The 18,253-nt window shown below is 45.5% G+C and overlaps 1 protein-coding gene and 1 long non-coding RNA gene across 3 annotated transcripts in view; one reads left to right on the top strand and one right to left on the bottom strand.

Annotated features, from left to right (window-relative positions):
• Nucleotides 1-18,253, bottom strand: part of LOC146809468 (excitatory amino acid transporter 2-like) — a 968,543-nt gene that overhangs the window by 618,344 nt on the left and 331,946 nt on the right. The gene's annotated exons all lie outside the window — the stretch shown is intronic.
• The window catches only part of LOC146809469 (uncharacterized), a 137,907-nt gene continuing 132,734 nt past the window's right edge, over nucleotides 13,081-18,253 (top strand). Inside the window, exon 1 of the long non-coding RNA XR_014966436.1 lies at nucleotides 13,081-13,210. This is a non-coding gene — a long non-coding RNA (uncharacterized LOC146809469). The remainder of the gene's footprint in view (nucleotides 13,211-18,253) is intronic.

Raw genomic sequence — 18,253 nt, forward strand, 5'->3', positions numbered from 1 at the left:
AGAACTGGATAGGGATCTGGTATATGGAATGCATGAAAGGGTAGAAATGGCGAGAGCTAGTGTGATGAGTGAGGAGAGTGGGATGCCTTACTTCCAACTTTGGTAAACACTCAAGAAGTATATTTACGATTTAAGAGAGAAGTGTCTACAGTTCACACACATGTGAGGATAGAATGCCATTAGGAAAGACCCATGCCCCCCCAGATCTGGCCTCCACCGGTCACACCACAAATTATTATCACCTATCAAAGAATTTCCAAAGTTTTTCAGTTTGCATAAGATACAAAAATAATGCAGTGGGCACCAGATTTTTTATAATTAGTCCAAGATAGTAAGAAAGCACCAGGACACAGAGATGGGGAGAATGGGCGTAGCTTCCATTGGTACAGCAGGTGTAGTGCACCAGGGCCCAGAGGACTGAGGGGCACACTGAACCATGATTATTTCTGAATTTCATAATTCAGGCAGCAGTCAGTACGTATATTTCCTCCTTTGCCCCAGGGCCCATGACACAGTAGCTACGGTATTGTGCTGCATAACTAAATACTTATAAGGTCCCAAAAGCGAGACCTATTGGCTATGCCAATGCTTGTTTTTCTAGTTCCAGTACCCCCTGGGCCCCTACAAATTTAAGGAATATGCATTTTACATTTACCCCAGTAGTGTGAGAATGCATTTCATGAAAAGAAATATAAAGTGGGGTTGCCAAAAGAAAAATACCAGCCATTTGATGTTTAAAGAGCCTGCAAAGGCCTCCTCTTGACACTAAATAGGATTGTAAATAAAACCATATGCATTCATTCCTAATGTGACTTTTTTGTCTTTGTTCCCTTTAATTATCAGTCATGGATCATTGAGGCAGTCCTAGAACACAATTACAAGTGCTTTCAATTTATATTTGCTGTTCGAAGTATGCACAGATTAGTGCTGAAAAATACAGCTTTAGGTGACTGCTTATTTTTGTACCGTCTGGGACATCAAAATAATGAGCAGGCAACCCTAACCATAGGACTGGAAGTGTTTTGCCGGATCAGCATATTAATTATTTCCTCCACCCTCGATCCCTGATTAATGCCATAATAGGAATAGTTTAACTTATATCTGAAACCCTACGTAGCCATCAATAATATGCTGAGTTACTTCAAGTGTCTGGGAAGGCACCCTGCATTCAGAGAACTCACTTCTCATTCTCACACTTCACTTTCACGCTCACCCTGCACTCACACTGATCACCATGCACTCACATAATTCACCCGCTCACCCTGCACTCACAGCGATCACTCTGCATTCACAATGCACTTGTGCTGTTCACCCTGTACCTCACCCTGCAGTCACACTACTCATCTGCACTCATCCTGCAATCATGTGACACCTCATTCACCTGCCCCCTCACTGCTCAATTTGCAACTCACTCAAACAAGCCCATCATTAACCATGCATTCAGTGTCCCACTCTGCACTTACATCTGCACCCAAATTCATATGGTCAGCTCACTCACCCTGCAGTCACTCCTTTTTCCCTACTCTCACACTGTTGCATCGCTCACCGTGCACTCACATGGTCACTCGTCATCCACAGAGTGCAGAGGGTTAATGTGCCTGCTACAAAGAACATGTACTATGAAGATCACAGAACTGAGTGCAAGTAATCTATGAGTAGCGCTATCAATAAAAATTTATGTTTGTCAGAAAGGTGCTACAGAGAGATGAGCTGCATTGTTGGTGAGTGGTAGTGAGTGAATTTATGGAGGAGGAGGAAACTGGGGAGGGGGCACCAAAAACGACTGTTGCACCGTGTGTGACCAGTGCTAGGGCCAGGCCTACCTGGGACTGTAGGCACCTGCGAAGTTTGGGTCTAGTGGCTCCTCTGCTTCTGCCTATTACTATTATTTTTTACATTTGTAGTGCGCTACTGTTACCAAAAGGTGTCCAGGGGCTAATCGCCATCTGCTGCCTGAAGGCAAATGAGAAACACACAGAAGGGGAAGGCGAACCAGCCAAATGGGGTGATCTACAGAACGTAGAGCCAGGTTTTTATATCTTCCTTAAGGACAATAGATTCTTGGTGGAGCGAAGCAAAGGAGGGTGCACGTTCCATAACTGTTCGTCTTGCACCAAAACAGCATGACCGACAATTTGTGCCTTCCTGAATTAGGGAACAATAAGCAGAGTGGCACAGGCCAAGGGGAGCATACGGATCCAACCAGTGTGCTCGGTGAGGAGAGATGAGAGGATGAGAAAGTACAGCAAGGGAGTGAGAATTCAATTGAAGAGGTCAGGGATGAGGAGAACTGTGAAGTGCCGAAGGGAAGTGCAGACACGCAAGAAGTGAGTGTGAGGAAAAGTTGAGGGCACAGAGGAGGGCTACTGTTAAACTGTGAAAGAAGATAGCTGGGAGATGATCTGTGACCTAAAAAGTAATTTGATGAGATATGGGTGAGGGACAGCAGCGATCGGGGAAGAGAGGGAGTACTGGGGTGGGTGCTGAGCAGTGATTAATTTGTAACAAAACATGTGCCAGGTATCTCACCAGTAGGCCACTCCAACTTTAACCACCCACCCATTGCCTTGCCAGTGCGGCCAATGACAATACCTATGCAACTACCAATCATAACACTTGTACAAGTATGACTATTTCAAGCCCCCAAGGCTATAAGAATGGCATGGATGTGAGGAGTTTATCGTTTTAAATGTATATTGAATTAATAAAACAGCTGTTCTGCTCATCTCTAAATTACAGACAGAGCCACCATGTGGCAGACGGTCATAGTGCCAGTGTGCACAATTGGGTGCCAGTGCGGAGCACTGGAAACCACCTGCTCAAATTAAGCACTGGTGCTGAGGTAACAGGAGAGAGGGACATTGGTTAAAGAAGGTGTGGAAGAACAAAGGAGAGATGTGAAAGATGAATGATGGGGGGACTGGAGAGGTGTAAGATACAAATAGACAACAGTTTGAATGGAGAGACTGGAGGTGAATGAGAAGTGCAGATGGGCACGGGAGGTGACGGGGCCAGAGAGGCCATGAGATAAATGCGAGAGACTGTTAGAGGTGAGGGCAGTGAAAAGACAGAATGGCAAGAGGTCATTAAGGGTGAAGTAAGAAGTTGAATGGGGAGAGTTCAGAAGTTGTAAAAAGGGGTGAAAGAAAATGGCCTGCAAAGTGAGAGAGGGATCCGGGATTGGGAAAGGAGAGGAGAGAGGGATGGAAAGGAGGGGTGAGAGGAAAGCAGCATGGGTAAATTTCCTAACTCTGCACAAGACCGCCAGGGTTTTAAGGGACCCCTGCTGCTCCCGGCCAGGGGAGCTTCTAATGTGGCAGAGCGGATTCCTGTGGAGTGGACGGCCCATCACAAAGGTTGACTAGACATCTTTCTGATGTTAATTGCTGTATTTTGGTTATAAACTGGTACTGATGGGGTGAAATCTTTCACCAGTGTTACTGTGTACAACAAATGTCAAAATAATGAAGCAATTCTAGCCCAAAATAACGCGGCATCACATAACATTATTTACATTTTCTTCCCACACAATTTAGTCAAGCCTGTCGTGTAATTTGGTCCTCACCTGCCTCATAATTCCAGTAGCCCTGCCTACAGGTTTAGAAATGTTTGTCAGGAGGGGGTCCTTACGACTGAAAATGTTGACAGGGGGGGTCTAGGCACCCAAAAGTTTGAAGACCTCTGCCCTAGGGGAACATGTAGTGCCCCCACGCACCGTGCATGGAGCATCGATGTGCACAAGGTGCCCCTTTAAAATGCGGCCTGTGCTGCAGCCTTTTTCTGGGTTACAGCACAAGCTGCCCTGTAAAAGAGAACTTTTCGACCAGCAGCACGGTGGTCCTATCCTAATGCGGCAGTTGGACCACCGACTGCTTGTCAGGCAGTCTCCTGATGGCCCCGATAGCGGTCAGCAGTACGACTACACTATCCGAATGAGGCCCTTAAGTCCTATTTGTCAGGTGAGTGGTAAGTATGGAGGACAAACAACACCAACAATAATATATTTGTGAGTGGTAGTAATAACGTTTGAGAAGGCAGAGATTGACATAGTTGGTCCCCTGGATCCTGCAATGACTTCTCGGAACAAGTATATGTTGGAGGTAGTACACTAAGCAATAAGATATCCAGAGGTGGCACAGATGTGAAAGTTGGAAATATAATAATGTCTATTGTGTGGCCTGCAGTATGAGTAAGCCCTAACACCAACTGAGTAAGAGTTAAAACTTAATTAACTCTTGGACATCATTAACCCAGAGTCCTGCAAATTGAAGTCTCCCAAAAGAAATTATCAGTTTCCAGAAAAATAGATGTTATTGATTCAACAATGGGTCTAAGAAAATGATAAGTATGTCGAGAGGAAGAGATTCGGCAGCATGGATGCAGATATTGTTTAAAGTAATTTAGAAATGATAGCTAACCTGCCTCTGGGGCAGGAGGAACAATTTAGGCACCTAATTCAATATCCAGAGGGAACTGCAAGAGATACATCTGGGTGGCATGGTCTTTCTTATAAAATAATCTCCAGATTGTGATCAAGTATAAGGTCACAAACGAGTAGAGATGACAAACCGCAAGGGTTCTGTTTTAACACTTAAAAATACTGATTCCTGCTCCATGCTGGATTCAGTTCTGGCATGGAGCGACGACCTGTCTCAGCGAGGTATGATCCTGGTCAATCCCACTGGATCCGAAATTGATCCTCCTACATGTCATGGACATGTATCCTTGAGTATAAGTCTGGAAAATTCCATGTGGGGGGTTAGCCAGATCTTTATCCACAAAAGCAAAGGGGCCAAACTCACCGAATCCTCTAAGTATTTTAGACTCACCTCCGAGTGGCAAAAGAAGTTGAGGCTCACTAAGGGACCATCAGGAGTCTGAAGGAAACCATTTTCTATAGTTTGGACTCTGGTACAATTATCACACCCCAACACTACAGCACGATATGTGGCAATAGACAGGCATTTAGCATTAAAAGGGCGACCAATTCTTTAGCAGGCCTATATCCCAATTTTGCTGCAAAGCGGAAGATAGCTTCTACTGCTTTGTTGTTTTGGGACTCCTTAACACCAACAGTGGATCCCAGTTTAGATGTGAATTAAACAGGAGACCCAAATAGCAAAAATTAGATACTCTACCATATTTCAAACGATATAATGAAAACACTTAGGAAATGTGTTATCTGCATGCTTACATTACATATCTCAGTGGTCCATTTTTCCCAAACACACTTTTCTTTTACCATTACTTTGGTGATAGAAAATCACGTGATCTGCCATTGGAGAAATGTTTTACTAATATATATATGAAATGTGATGTTTTACCTTTAACACAATAAACTTTCTGTAAAATGGATTGTTGGCTGAAGTATGGCATTAGCTGTAACTGGTACTTAATGTTACTTTGCGGAGCAACATTTACAGTTACATAATGCCGGAATTTACATGTCTGAACATCAAAATAGATTTGCAGTTACATTTATCTGGCAATAGAGGTGATGTACATTTCTTAGGAAAATGGGCATAGTATTTTCTTCATGGGGATTTATGAGTGCTAAAGGGCTCTTAAATATACCTTGTGCAGTTTGGGATATGTTTGTGTTAGGAAAAACGGCGTAGTTATTTTCTAAAAGGGGGTAGGTGTTAAATGGTCACCATATATACACATAGCACCATATATTTGTGATTTCTATTGGGATAACAGGCATCGTTTTTTTCTATGTGGGGATTAAGAGCATGAAAAGGCTGTTGAATACATTTGGCACTGACCTCCACTGGGCAGTGCTATTTTTACAGGAGGGGTGATGGATAGTAAACATATGCTACATGCGCCGTAATTTAGTGATTTTTTAGCACAATGCAATAGCTAGTTCCTATTTGGTGGATTAAGGGTGATACAGGGCTGATACATACATCTAGAACTGCATTTAGTGACCTCTGTATGGAAAATGGATATAGCTACTTTCTATATCGAGGATAATTTGTGTTGAATGACTATGTATTATAGCTTGTACTGTATTGTAACTGAAGATGTATAACATATTTTTACATGGGGGAGGTTATGGATGTTCAATGGCTGGTACACACAACTGACCGTGCATTAATTTATTCCTGTTGGGGAAATGTGAATAGCTATTTCTTACATGGGGTTTTACGGGTGTTAAATAGCGGTTATAAAAGCCTGGGCTCTATCAGTTACTGCTTACTGATTTTCGGAAGTGTCACACCATTTTACTGTATGAGCCATTGCAGTTTAGTGACTTCTGTCTGGATCATGAGGATAGCTATTTTCTTGTTAGTTGATCATGGACATTAAATTACCACTTGAATACATTTGGAACTGCAGTCTATTGGTTTAAGTTAGAAACAAGAATTGGCAAAGCCAATAGGTCTCACCTATGTGAGATCTATTGACTTTGCTAATGTTTCTTAGCCATGTTGCAACATGGCTAAAAGTGAAGAGAAAAAGCTATATGACATAGCCAGCACTGACCGAGTCATAGCACTTTTTTTTTTACTTTCAACCATACTGCACTGAAGCCAGCACTGGCGTTCAATATGGCTAAAAAGACATTGACTAGGCCAATAGATCTTACATAGGCAAGACCTATTGGCTTTGCCAATGCTTGTTTATCTTAAACACATTAGTGCGTGACAGGCTGCCATGCTGGAGTAGGGGAAAACCCCCTACTGCTCTTTTCGTTGCTACATCACATTTCCAGGTAGAGTGCACACTGGCGACACATGTGCATGCAGTGCATCCATGTGTGGAACGCTGCCAGAGCTGCCTGTCTAAGCACACACAGCCCAGCATCTAATGACGTAAGGATTCGCACACCACGATGACAGACCAATACAGATGGATTAACATGCTAAGGGGCTCTCAGAAGCACAATTAATTTGATTATGCGTAAATAAATACTCCAGCTTTGGGGCAGAACTAGCGTGGATAATTTTTAAACACAGTCAGGCAGGAGATGGATCGAAGGCGTGATAATGCCTCAGTTCTTGACGTTATGCCGTTCATGACGGCATAACAACATAACGGCATTTTATGTCCTGCGTCGCCACTTAGTCAATTTTGCTTTAATTTTGCTCTATTGCTGAGCCACTTTTGATTGCAGCTATCTGTAAGGGAAATCAGATGCTAAGAGGCACTGTAGTTGCTGCATTAAAATGGGAAATGTTATTCCAGATGTCACTTACTGTGGTGCCGAGGAGAAGCGCCACCCCCCCCCCCCTTCCCCCCAACATCCCTTCTTGCACACCTATGTTGTTTGGGACTACAGTTTTTAAATAAGTACAGTGCTTTAATTTTCTTTTCCCTGGGGTTCAAAGACTTTGTCAGCCACAATGGAAGCCTCAGAGGGGGGTTGTGAGGACCCTTTAGACTGTCAACTATGGGATGATGACTTTTACAGTACAGTAGATGCCTCCATCTACCGCGCTGTAGATGAAGCCATGGCCCCCATGGAGGAGCGCCTCGCCCAGCTTACTGCCCGCGAGTGCGCAAAGAGATCCCAACCAGCGCCTGCTGTGACTTCCCTTCCCCTTGTCCCTCCAGATGCAGTAAACCCAGATGTGCCTCCAGCAAAGCACCCTAGAGAGGATGGGGTGGATATTGAGGCTTTTGAGCGCTTACAGCATGCCTTCATGGCAAAGAGCCTCCCTGCTTTACTGCCCCCGGAACAAGAGCCCCAAGGAGGAGGCCATCCCCCTCCATCCCCAGATTTCCAAGAGGATGATTCCTCGGATGAGGAAGCAGGCTCATCCAGCCCAAGGCGACCTCACCCCACTGAGGTTCTAGTGGAGGCCAACCAGTCAGACATGCTTAACCTCAACCAGATTCTTCACCCCCAGTCAGCGGATTGGGTCTCATACGACAAGGTGGCGTAGTATGTGGCCAATCGCGTGTGCAAGACACTATTGAAGGAGGCACATAGCTGACTAAGAGTGGAATGTCTTAGACCCTCCCTAAAGAGGCAATCCACTCCGGCTCTCCGTCAGACCCATTCCCGCACCACGTCTTCAACAAAGCAAGCAGCTCCATCGCACCCCACCTGCGCAACGTCATCAATCTCTCCCTCGAGACCGCAACCTTCCCAGAGAGCTGGAAACACGCCGAGATCAACACCCTACTCAAAAAACCCAAGGCAGACCCAAGAGACCTCAAGAACTTCCGGACCATCTTTCTGCTCCCCTTCCCGGCCAAGGTCATTGAGAAAATCGTCAACAGACAGCTAAACCGATACATCAAAGAGAACAGAATCCTGGTCCCTTCCAAGTCTGGGTTCCACAGCAACCACAGCACCGAGACCGCCCTCATCGCTGCCACCAATGACATCAGGACCCTGCTAGACAACGGGGAGACCGCAGCACTCATCTTCCTAGACCTCTCCGCCGCCTTCGACACTGTCTGCCACCGCACACTACGCGCACGCCTTCACACCGCAGGGATCCGAGACAAGGCTCTGGAATGGACCACCTCCTTCCTCTCTGGCAGAACCCAGAGCGTCCACCTTCCCCCGTTCCGTTCCCAAGCCTCCGAGATCATCTGCAGCGTACCCCAGGGATCCTCCCTCAGCCCGACATTGTTCAACATTTACATGGCCCCGCTCACACACGTCGCCCGACAGCACGACCTCAACATAATCTCCTACGCCGACGACACTCAACTGATCCTCTCCCTCACCAAGGACACCATCACCGCCAAAGCCAACCTCCACGAAGGAATGTAGGCCGTCGCCGACTGGATGAAGATCAGCCGTCTGAAACTGAACTTGGTCAAGACGGAGATCCTCATCCTCTGCTCCAACCCTTCAGCCTGGGACGACTCCTGGTGGCCAACGGCACTGGGGGCAGCCCCGACCACGCACGCAACCTGGGAATCATCCTCGACTCAACGCTCTCAATGACCAAACAAGTCAACGCCGTCTCCTCCTCCTGCTTCAACACCCTCCGCAAGATCTACAGATGGATCCCGACAGATACAAGAAAGACAGTCACCCAGGCCCTCGTCAGCAGCAGACTCGACTACGGAAACGCCATCTACGTGGGAGCCCCGACCAAGCTCATCAATCGACTACAACGCATCCAAAACGCCTCAGCACGGCTGATCCTCGATGTACCACGACACGGCCACATCACCCCCCACCTGAGAAACCTGCACTGGCTCCCCGTCAACAAGAGGATATCCTTCAAGCTCCTCATCCACGCACACAAGGCACTCCACAAGGCCGGCCCAGCCTACCTCAACAGACGGCTCTCCTTCTACACCCCCAACCGCCAGCTACGTTCCGCCGACCTCTCACTTGCCACTGTCCAACACGTCCGAAAAACAACCACCGGCGGGAGATCTTTCTCACACCTCGCCGCCAAGACATGGAACACCCTCCCACTGAGCCTACGACAGACCCAAGACCTGCTGACCTTCAGGAGGATACTGAAGACCTGGCTGTTCGATCAGTATCGGCCCCACCTCCCCCCCCCAGCACCTTGAGACCCTCGCGGGTATGTAGTGCGCTTAACAAATGACTGATTGATTGATTGATTGAGAGAGGAAAGTGGCACAAACACCTGATATAGACCCTAAAATGGCCACTTTCCTGGAAAAGTTCGTTAAGGCTCCGAAAAAGTTAATTGACCGGTTCTGGCGGGCTTGCCAAGACAAGCTCCTGGACGCAGTGGGTTCCTTGACCAAGATCCTCGATATGGCTGCGGATGCCAACACTTCAGGCACCATGATCTTCCCAAAAGCTCTCTCGGAATGGGCGCATAGGGCGATTATCTTTTTGGGCAATGCCAACTGTGCACGGAGCACAGACAGTCACTGCTGATCAAGGTTGACCCGAAGCTTAGAGACCTAGCTGTTTTGGAGGCAGGGGCAGTGGCCTAGGGCGGACTATTTAGGGAACCTTTTATTAAAAAACTTGGGAAGTTTGTTAGCACCTTCACTTGATAAGGCCCAAACCTAAAAAGGTTTCCCCCCCACCGGGTTTTCCAAGGGGCGGCCATGGTAGGGGCCGCTCGGCTGGCCGTTTTTACCTCCCAACCCTACCCCAGAGGGCAAGGCTCCAGGCATGGCAACGGCTATCAAAACCAAGCACGCTTCTCAAACTTCTATCCCACCAGAGGTCAGTGTTTCCGAGGACGAAGCCCCAAGGGGCAATCAGCGAACCCTAATACCGCTGACTGTACCCCCTTCTTCCGAGTTCCAGGTGGGGCGACGGATGGCGGGTTTTGCCTGTGAAAGGCAAGCCTTAACATCAAATACTGGGTCCTACAGGACGGGTATAACAACAGAAGGGGGCAGTTTGATAGACCAGGACCTAATGACCGTTTTTTAGGGAACGTCCGGGGAGGGAACTATCGCCCAAGGTATCGGACCCAACAGAGGGGACAATTCTCAATACAGCAACAGAGAGGCAATTTGTAGCGCAGGAACAACCGCAGCAATATATACAAACAAGGCGCCAACAATATTGACGCAATTAAATAATATCCCCATCTTTAATTTAAGTAAGGAAAATCTTGGCGACAATACTGTGGGATTACTTACTAAAGGACTCTCATTTGTCCCCACTTCCAGACTGTCCAAATTTGAACTACGTAGGGACCTGTTTGCCTTCTTCCGAAGGATAAGATTAAAGACATTTTTCCTCAATAAAGAAAATACTGATGAGCCGAGTCTGTCTGGACTCAAAGTTCCATCTACATTTATTCCTGGACTGGATCATCTTGATCCAGAGGTGGATAAATTTGAGAAATCTGTTCTCTCAAGAATTGATAACATCACTAGATCAATTCCATCGCCCATATCTAATCTGACTGGACCAGAAGTCATGACCTTGAGTAAAATCGGGGGCAGGACTGAATTGACCATCAAACCCTGTGATAAGGGTGGTGGGATTGTCTTGTTTGACACTTCCAACTACAGATCTAAAATGAGAGACATGCTCTCAGTACAGGAACATTATCAAAGAGTGAGGGGAGACCCTGAAAATAAAGTCAAAATTAAGATCTTTGACATATGTAAGAGAGCAGAACAAGCAGGAATAATTACTCAAAAAGAGTTTGATTTTCTTACACCTACTATCACTCGGATTCCTGTCATTTATGGGCTACCAAAGACCCATAAGAATCCTTTGGATCCCCCCTTATGGCCTATTGTGTCATGATAGGATCGGCCACTGAACCACTCTTGAAGTATATTGATGTTTTTCTCAAACCTATAGTGACCCAGCTTCCATCATTTATTAGAGATACGGGCCATCTTATCTCTATAACTGAAAATAGGTCATTCAATATCAATACCCAAATTTTGGTCACTATTTATATTGAGGCATTAGATACGAATGTGCCACAACAACAGGCACTTCGAGTAGTACAACAGTATCTTGAACAATATGGGTTGGCGTCCAATTCTGACTTCATTATCCAATGCCTGGACATTGTGCTTAGTGAAAACTTTTTTGAATTTGATGGAGAGCTTTTTAAGCAGGTGAAGGGAGTCAGTATGGGGGCCGCCTGTGCCCCCAGCGTAGCGAATTTGTACATGGGCAACTTCGAGCAGAAGTATATATACAACGAAGTTGCCCCCTTCTATGAAAATACACTGTTATGGCATTGATTTATCGATGATATCTTTTTTATCTGGGAAGGTGAAGAGGTTGACATGGATCAATTTTTTGAATGGATTAACCTGTGTGATCACAATCTTAAATTCACCCCGAATAAAAGTAAAGTAAAGGTTGAATTTCTCGATGTGTGGATAGAACACAGGGACCACCAGATCACTGTATCCCTTTATACGAAACTTACAGCGAAAAATACACTGCTCCATTATAGCAGCTATCATCCTCGCTGTCAAAAAGATGGGATCCCCTTCAGCCAGTTCCTGCGCTTGCGCAGGAACTGCACTGATATACATGATTTTGATATCCATGCTGATGTCCTTAAAACTAAACTTTTGACTCGAGGATATCCTAAAAGGTTGGTCCGTGACTCCTACAAGAGGGCGAAATATTTTAACAGAGACACTATGTTTGTACCTAAATCTGATCTCACGGACAAGAAATTGGTTTGTGTGGCTCGCCACTCGAATTTGAATCAAAAATTTCAACAAGCTATCTATTCAGAGTGGCATTTGCTTAATCTTCGAGACGACATTCCGATGCTTGTTAAACCGATTTTCGCCTTCAGACGGAATACGAATCTTCGAAATTTTTTAGTGATGGCTAAATCCAATACCACTGACCAGTTTTTACAAAAGTCTATTACGGGAGATACTCCCATCAAAGGCAACCACAGATGTCGTAGTGTCAGGCGTGTGACAATGCTATTGTCGCTGACCATATTGACATCAGAAATAAACACATTAAATTGAATCAAATGACCAACTGCAGGTTGTACTGCATAATGTGCACATGCAATCTCCCTTATGTGGGCGAAACGGGCAGAGAGATTAGGACACGAATTGGTGAGCACAAATCAAATATTTGGACCTCCAGAACATCAGCTTCATTGGTTCATCATTGGCAACAAATGGGACACGAGGAGATTGACCTGAAATGGACATTTTTAGAGAATATTGCTACTGTCAAAAGCTGTGATAACAGTAAATTTCGTAAGACCAGGTAGGTTTTCTGGATTTTCTTTCTTGATTCTGAGAAGCATGGATTGAATGAACATACACCATGGGAACAAGCTATCTGAATTTGACTTTTTTGTTTCTACCTTACACTGAGATTATATTTTTTCAGTGCGTTATTTCCCAGCTCTATTCTCGTTGGGTGATATATGGTCTTGCCTTTTTTACTATTTTTCCTGATGGAAGTAAGTTTTTCGTGGATCCCCAACATGGCGTCTTAAATTGCCTAGATAGTTGTTGAGCGCGGACTGAGCTGTTTGATTCAGCAGTCCTCTGTTTATTTTCAGTGAGCTCCTCATTTTGCCGTAGTGAACCACCCATTACGAAATGCAGCCCTGCCAATAAATGACTGGGGGACGGCTTAAGTCGATCTTCTTCCGCCTTGGATATTTCACCGAGACGGACATCGTCGTTTCCTTTTTAACCCGGGACGCTTGACTGTGGCTGCCATTCCTGGAGGAGAATGCGATATTCTTCCTTTTCCTCAGGACCCGCCGAGTATACTTTCCTCGGTCGGAGTCCCTTCTATGGTGATATGGCAGCGTGACCCTGTGCGAATTAGGTAAGAGCCGTGACTATGTTTTATTCTTTTCATGTCGTTTCTGAGGATCCGCCATTATGATTTTAAATGGTTCTATTAATTTTGGCGGTCTCCTGTCCCTTGTTATTTCCAGTATATTTTTGCATATTTTTTCTATTTTAGTTTGCTTTCTTGTGATTTCTAGTCGGTTATACCTGACAGCTGATATAAACAACTTCCTATACCGTGTGGTGTATGTGTCCATGGGATAACCGCTATTGTATCTTTCGGTGCTACCGGTCTTCGATTCTACTTCTGTCTGTCCATTTTTTTACAGATTCTTTCACTCGTGTTTGTTGATCTAGGCTACAACCATTCGACAAGGGCACGCTGATTTCAACTTTTTATCTCTGGATCTTCGTACGGTTCGGGGAGATATTTTGCTCCAGGTAAAACTCTAGCCATTTCTGGCTGAATATCTGAAAGGACGATATGCAATTTGCATAGCATTTGGTTTATCTTTCCCTCGCTTACTATATTTTCTTATCTTTTGGTCCCTCTATAGATTTTAGTGCCGTTTGGCCTCCGTAATTCTGAGCAGGCCTTATTTCTTCTATTGCCTATTATCAACGCTTGATCTATTACGCGACTCTACCGCTTGGATCAAGAGCATTTATTGAGCTCTTATCTATTGGACGCCCAGTGAGTCAATATATACTCTTGCTGTATTCTGCTCTCTTTTTATATTCTGGATGTGAGCACCCGAGTTTATATTTTTTTAAAATAATGTTTCAAGACTTTTGCTATCTTTTGCTCTAACTAATGCAGAAATATAGAGGTTAGTCTGATCTCTTTTGGGTCTTACTGGTTTAATTCCTAACTTTTTATTGCATTATCTAAAGGACACTTCTTGTTTCTTGGATCTCTCCGGCACTTTGGTATCTATCAACAGGTGTGTCTTTTTCTGTGCACTATTTTCTCTAGGTGGAGGTCCTTTGGAAACCGTGGTTTTTTCTAATAATACAATTGATTTCAGGGGGGAATGCCTCTAATTGTGTAATATTTTGTTTTATAGAGTATTTGGAGCTGTCGTTTTTTTTAATCACATAGACTTTGGATCCAGGTTATATCCAGTATACACCTGTAGGATTTACCTTTGTCTCCTGGTTTTCCACACTTCAGTGCTCTCTCTTGACATTTAAGTGCCCTGAGGAATGTGATGGCTACTTGGTAGCCTAGCACCGAAACGCGTGTCGGCACCGTGCAAGACAGGAACTAGTGGGATATACACCATTGGGAATACCTGTTACATGTATTATAGCCCAATATATCTTTTCTGGTTTTCTGTCTTCTTTTTATATATTTGTTTGTTGTCTGTATGAATTGTTTCACTTGATGGATGTGAGAATGTGAAGTGTTTGATTGGTAAGACTGATGGAAATATATTTTTCTGTATTTGTTTATTTTATTGAATAGAGCTTTTTGTGGGGATATGATACATTGTTTATTCTACCATTCAATCAGTTTTGGTAAAATTGCTCATCTTCTTTATTGTCTATGTATATTTATTGTATATATGTTTCTGTGTTTTCTTGTCTTTTGACTTGCTCCGATATATATTTTTTTGAAAATCAAATAAAATGTATGTACTATATCTTCTAATAAATATCGTATTTGTATTACATTTTTGTTTATATGTACTTTGTTATGTATTGCATTCTCCCCTGACTGAAATCTAAGGTTGTGATTGTTATCATTTGGAGACGTGGCTACGCTCCCCTATTATCAGGTGGCAGGTGACATTCTCCTCCCTTGTTTTTGAGGGTGGAATTTCGCTTACTTGGGTCCTACAGACTACACAGGGCTTCCAGATAGAGTTCTATGGGACTCCCTATCAAGTGGCCAGGGCATGTGCAATACAGCTCTAATAGATGCAGAGATTCAAGCTCTACTGTCCAAACGAGCAATCCATCGCACCACCATTCACCCCCGCGGGTTTGTCAGCAATATTTTCCTAGTGGACAAGGCTGATGGGGGTCGGCGCCCGTTAATAAATTTAAAGGAATTTAACGAATGGTTGGTCTACTGACATTTCAAAATGGAGGGAATTCACCTCCTGCGAGATGTCATGCACCCATATGATTCGATGGCGTGCCTCCATCTCAAGGATGCGTACCTGGTGATGCCCATTTTCACACTACAACGGCGCTTCCATCAATTCTTGTGGCGTCAACAGGCATTCGAATTTTCAAGTCTTCCCATCGGATTGTCCTCTGCTCCCTAGTGCTTCACCAAGATTCTCAAACTAGTGGTGGAGCACCTGCGAGCGCGAGGAATCCGGCTCATCGTCTACCTGGACAACATGCTTATCATGGCCCAGTGCCCCGCCCAGCTGTCGCTCCTTTGCAGACCAAAATAGATCTCTTAGAGAGTTTGGGTTTTGTAATAAACAAAGGGAAAGGCCTCCTGGTTCCATCTCAGACAGCGGTCTTCTTGGGGTTTACGATCAACTCCTCAACTTCCACCCTCAGTCTGCCTTCCCGGAAGATGACAAAAATCAAACACGAATTACGCCACACTATGGCCAGACCATGCACTTCGCTGCAACAGGCCTCTTCATATCCTCAATCCAGGCCATCTTTCCGGGCCCTTACATTATCGGGCCCTGCAGCGACTCAAGGCGACCCATCTCCGAAAGGGTCTCACGTACTCCCAGATGTTCGACCGAACGGACGAGGTAAGAGAAGAAATTTCATGGTGGCTCTTACACATGGAGGCATGGAATGGAAGAATGATCTTCTGTTCCGCTTCGGACCTAGTCATAGAATCAGACGCCACAGGTCCGGTTGTGGCACTCAATGTGGCGATTTTTCTACAGGAGGGTCATGGTCTCTTCAAGAACAATCATTACACATTAACTGTTTGGAGCTTCTAGCAGCCTCCTTTGCAGTCCAATGTTGGACGAGGGACAGAGCTCAGTCTTTTGTGCCACTCAACATGGACAATATGTCAGCCGTCAGATCAGCCGCGGTCTGTGCAGGTGGGGGGGGGGGATTTCGAGGGACGATGCAGAGGAAAAATGAAATAATCAATTTTCCCTCTGCATCGTCCCTCGAAATCCCCCACACGCAGCCCCACCGTCTCACCGCTATTACCTGCACGGACCGCGGCTGCGTCAGATACAACAACCATCTCGGGGGTACGTGCTCCAAGGTTCTCTCAGACCTGGCGACCAGTTTTTGGCAGTATTGCCTAGAGCATCATGATTCCGTGACAGCGGAATACCTTCCGGGCCAGGAAAACCAATTGGCAGACTGGCACTCCCGCCATCAGTGGACCTCCAGCCCGTGAAAGCTATATCCAGGGGTGTTTACACAGTTACAGAAAAGATGGGGGTCCATTCTCAGTGGACCTGTTTGCTTCAAGCTTGGACTACCTGCTTCCCCGGTTCTTCAGCTCGAGACCGGATTCGCTGGCGGCCGCAACGGATGCCTTTCTGCAGGATTGGGCTAAGGAGCAGGGATATGCCTTTCCACCCTTCGCCATGATCACCAGAGCATCGGCCCAGATCAGACGCCAACAAGCGGATGTGGTTTTGGTCATCCCGATTTGGAGATCTCAAGTGTGGTTTCCTGGGTTTCTCCAATCCAACTCCCCCAATTTCCTCACCTCCTTCTCAATCCGGACAGTGCTCCCACCAGTTAGTTCTGGAGGGCTCCCTAACCCTGATGGCGTGGCGGATTTGGGGGATGATGGTCGGTCCCAGGACTTTCGCTCCAGGCTCAGGAGCTCCGGGACAAAGCCAGGGCAGACAGTACGGTCAAAAGATACAGATCGGCTTGGACCAGATGGTCACATTTGTGTCTCCGACAGGGTTTCGATCCCTTGGCCACCGAGGTAGTGCAGATAGTGAATTTCTTGGCGGAGTTGGCAACAGAAGGCCTGGCTTATCGATCCATAAACACCTTCTGTTCGGCAATATCTGCCGGACACAGCCCAGTTGATGGGGTTCCAGTGAGAGATCATGTCCTTGTATGTTGGCTCCTTCGTGGAATTAGGCTGTTGTTGCCACCATCGCTGAAATATTCGGCGCTTTGGGGATGTTAACAGGGTGCTGAACCTTTTTTCTCTCTTGGCAACCAAACAGATTCCTGTCTTGCAAAGAGCTGTCTGCCAAATTCGTGATGTTATTGTGTCTAATCTCTTGCAGAAGAGTTTCCGATGTTCGAGCCTTAGATGTAAGGAGCAGAATATTTTCCACATCTGGGGTGTCTTTCACAGTGTCTAGGAGAACCAAATCTAATACCACGGTTATAGAATACCCAGCCTTCCCTGACACCCCGAAGCTCTGCGTAGTCCAGTGTCTCAAGGAATGCGAACTGATGTCTGAGGTGTTCCGCTCCCCCCGGGCGAAAGGCAGCTACTCATTGTATTGAAAAAAACTCACTTGGCAGTTTCCTCACCCACGATTGCAAGATGGGTTAGATGGATTATACAGGAGTCAGGCATCAACCTGACTATGTTTGGAGCCCACGCTACCAGGGGAGCAATGGCATCTAAGGTTTTCTGGAGGACATTATGAATCCCGCAGATTGGTCGACAGACTCCACTTTTAAGAGAGATTTTCACTTCAAGCCAGTGCTGGATATGGCTTATTTCGTGGTGAGCAAGCTTTGAACCAGCATAATCCCCACCTCTGGTCCTCACATAGAATGAAAATTGTTACTAACGCTCATGTAGGAAAGTTTCAATTCTGTTAAGGATACAGAGTCGAGGATTATCCCACACGGCAAGAAGTTGTTTTCTCTCCAATGAAAGACCCACCCTAAGACGTAAATAATACTTTGAAAATGAGTATATGGGTTGTCTAATCTGGCAAAGTCGTAATAAAAGTTATTCTGCAAGTTGCTGTCAGTTTAAAATGCTCAGGACATCGATTCTGCCAGATCCTTCTCTTTGTTCTCAGACTGAGATGGCTCTAAGTCGGACCAATAAGAAAGTGACTGTGGCATGACACGTGCGAAGAAAGAGGGGAATCAGAGCGGAGAGAGGACTATTACAGACATATGTGGACCCTCATTGGCC

Source organism: Triturus cristatus, chromosome 7, assembly GCF_964204655.1.
Source record: "Triturus cristatus chromosome 7, aTriCri1.1, whole genome shotgun sequence".
In the NCBI taxonomy this organism is placed as follows: domain Eukaryota; kingdom Metazoa; phylum Chordata; class Amphibia; order Caudata; family Salamandridae; genus Triturus; species Triturus cristatus.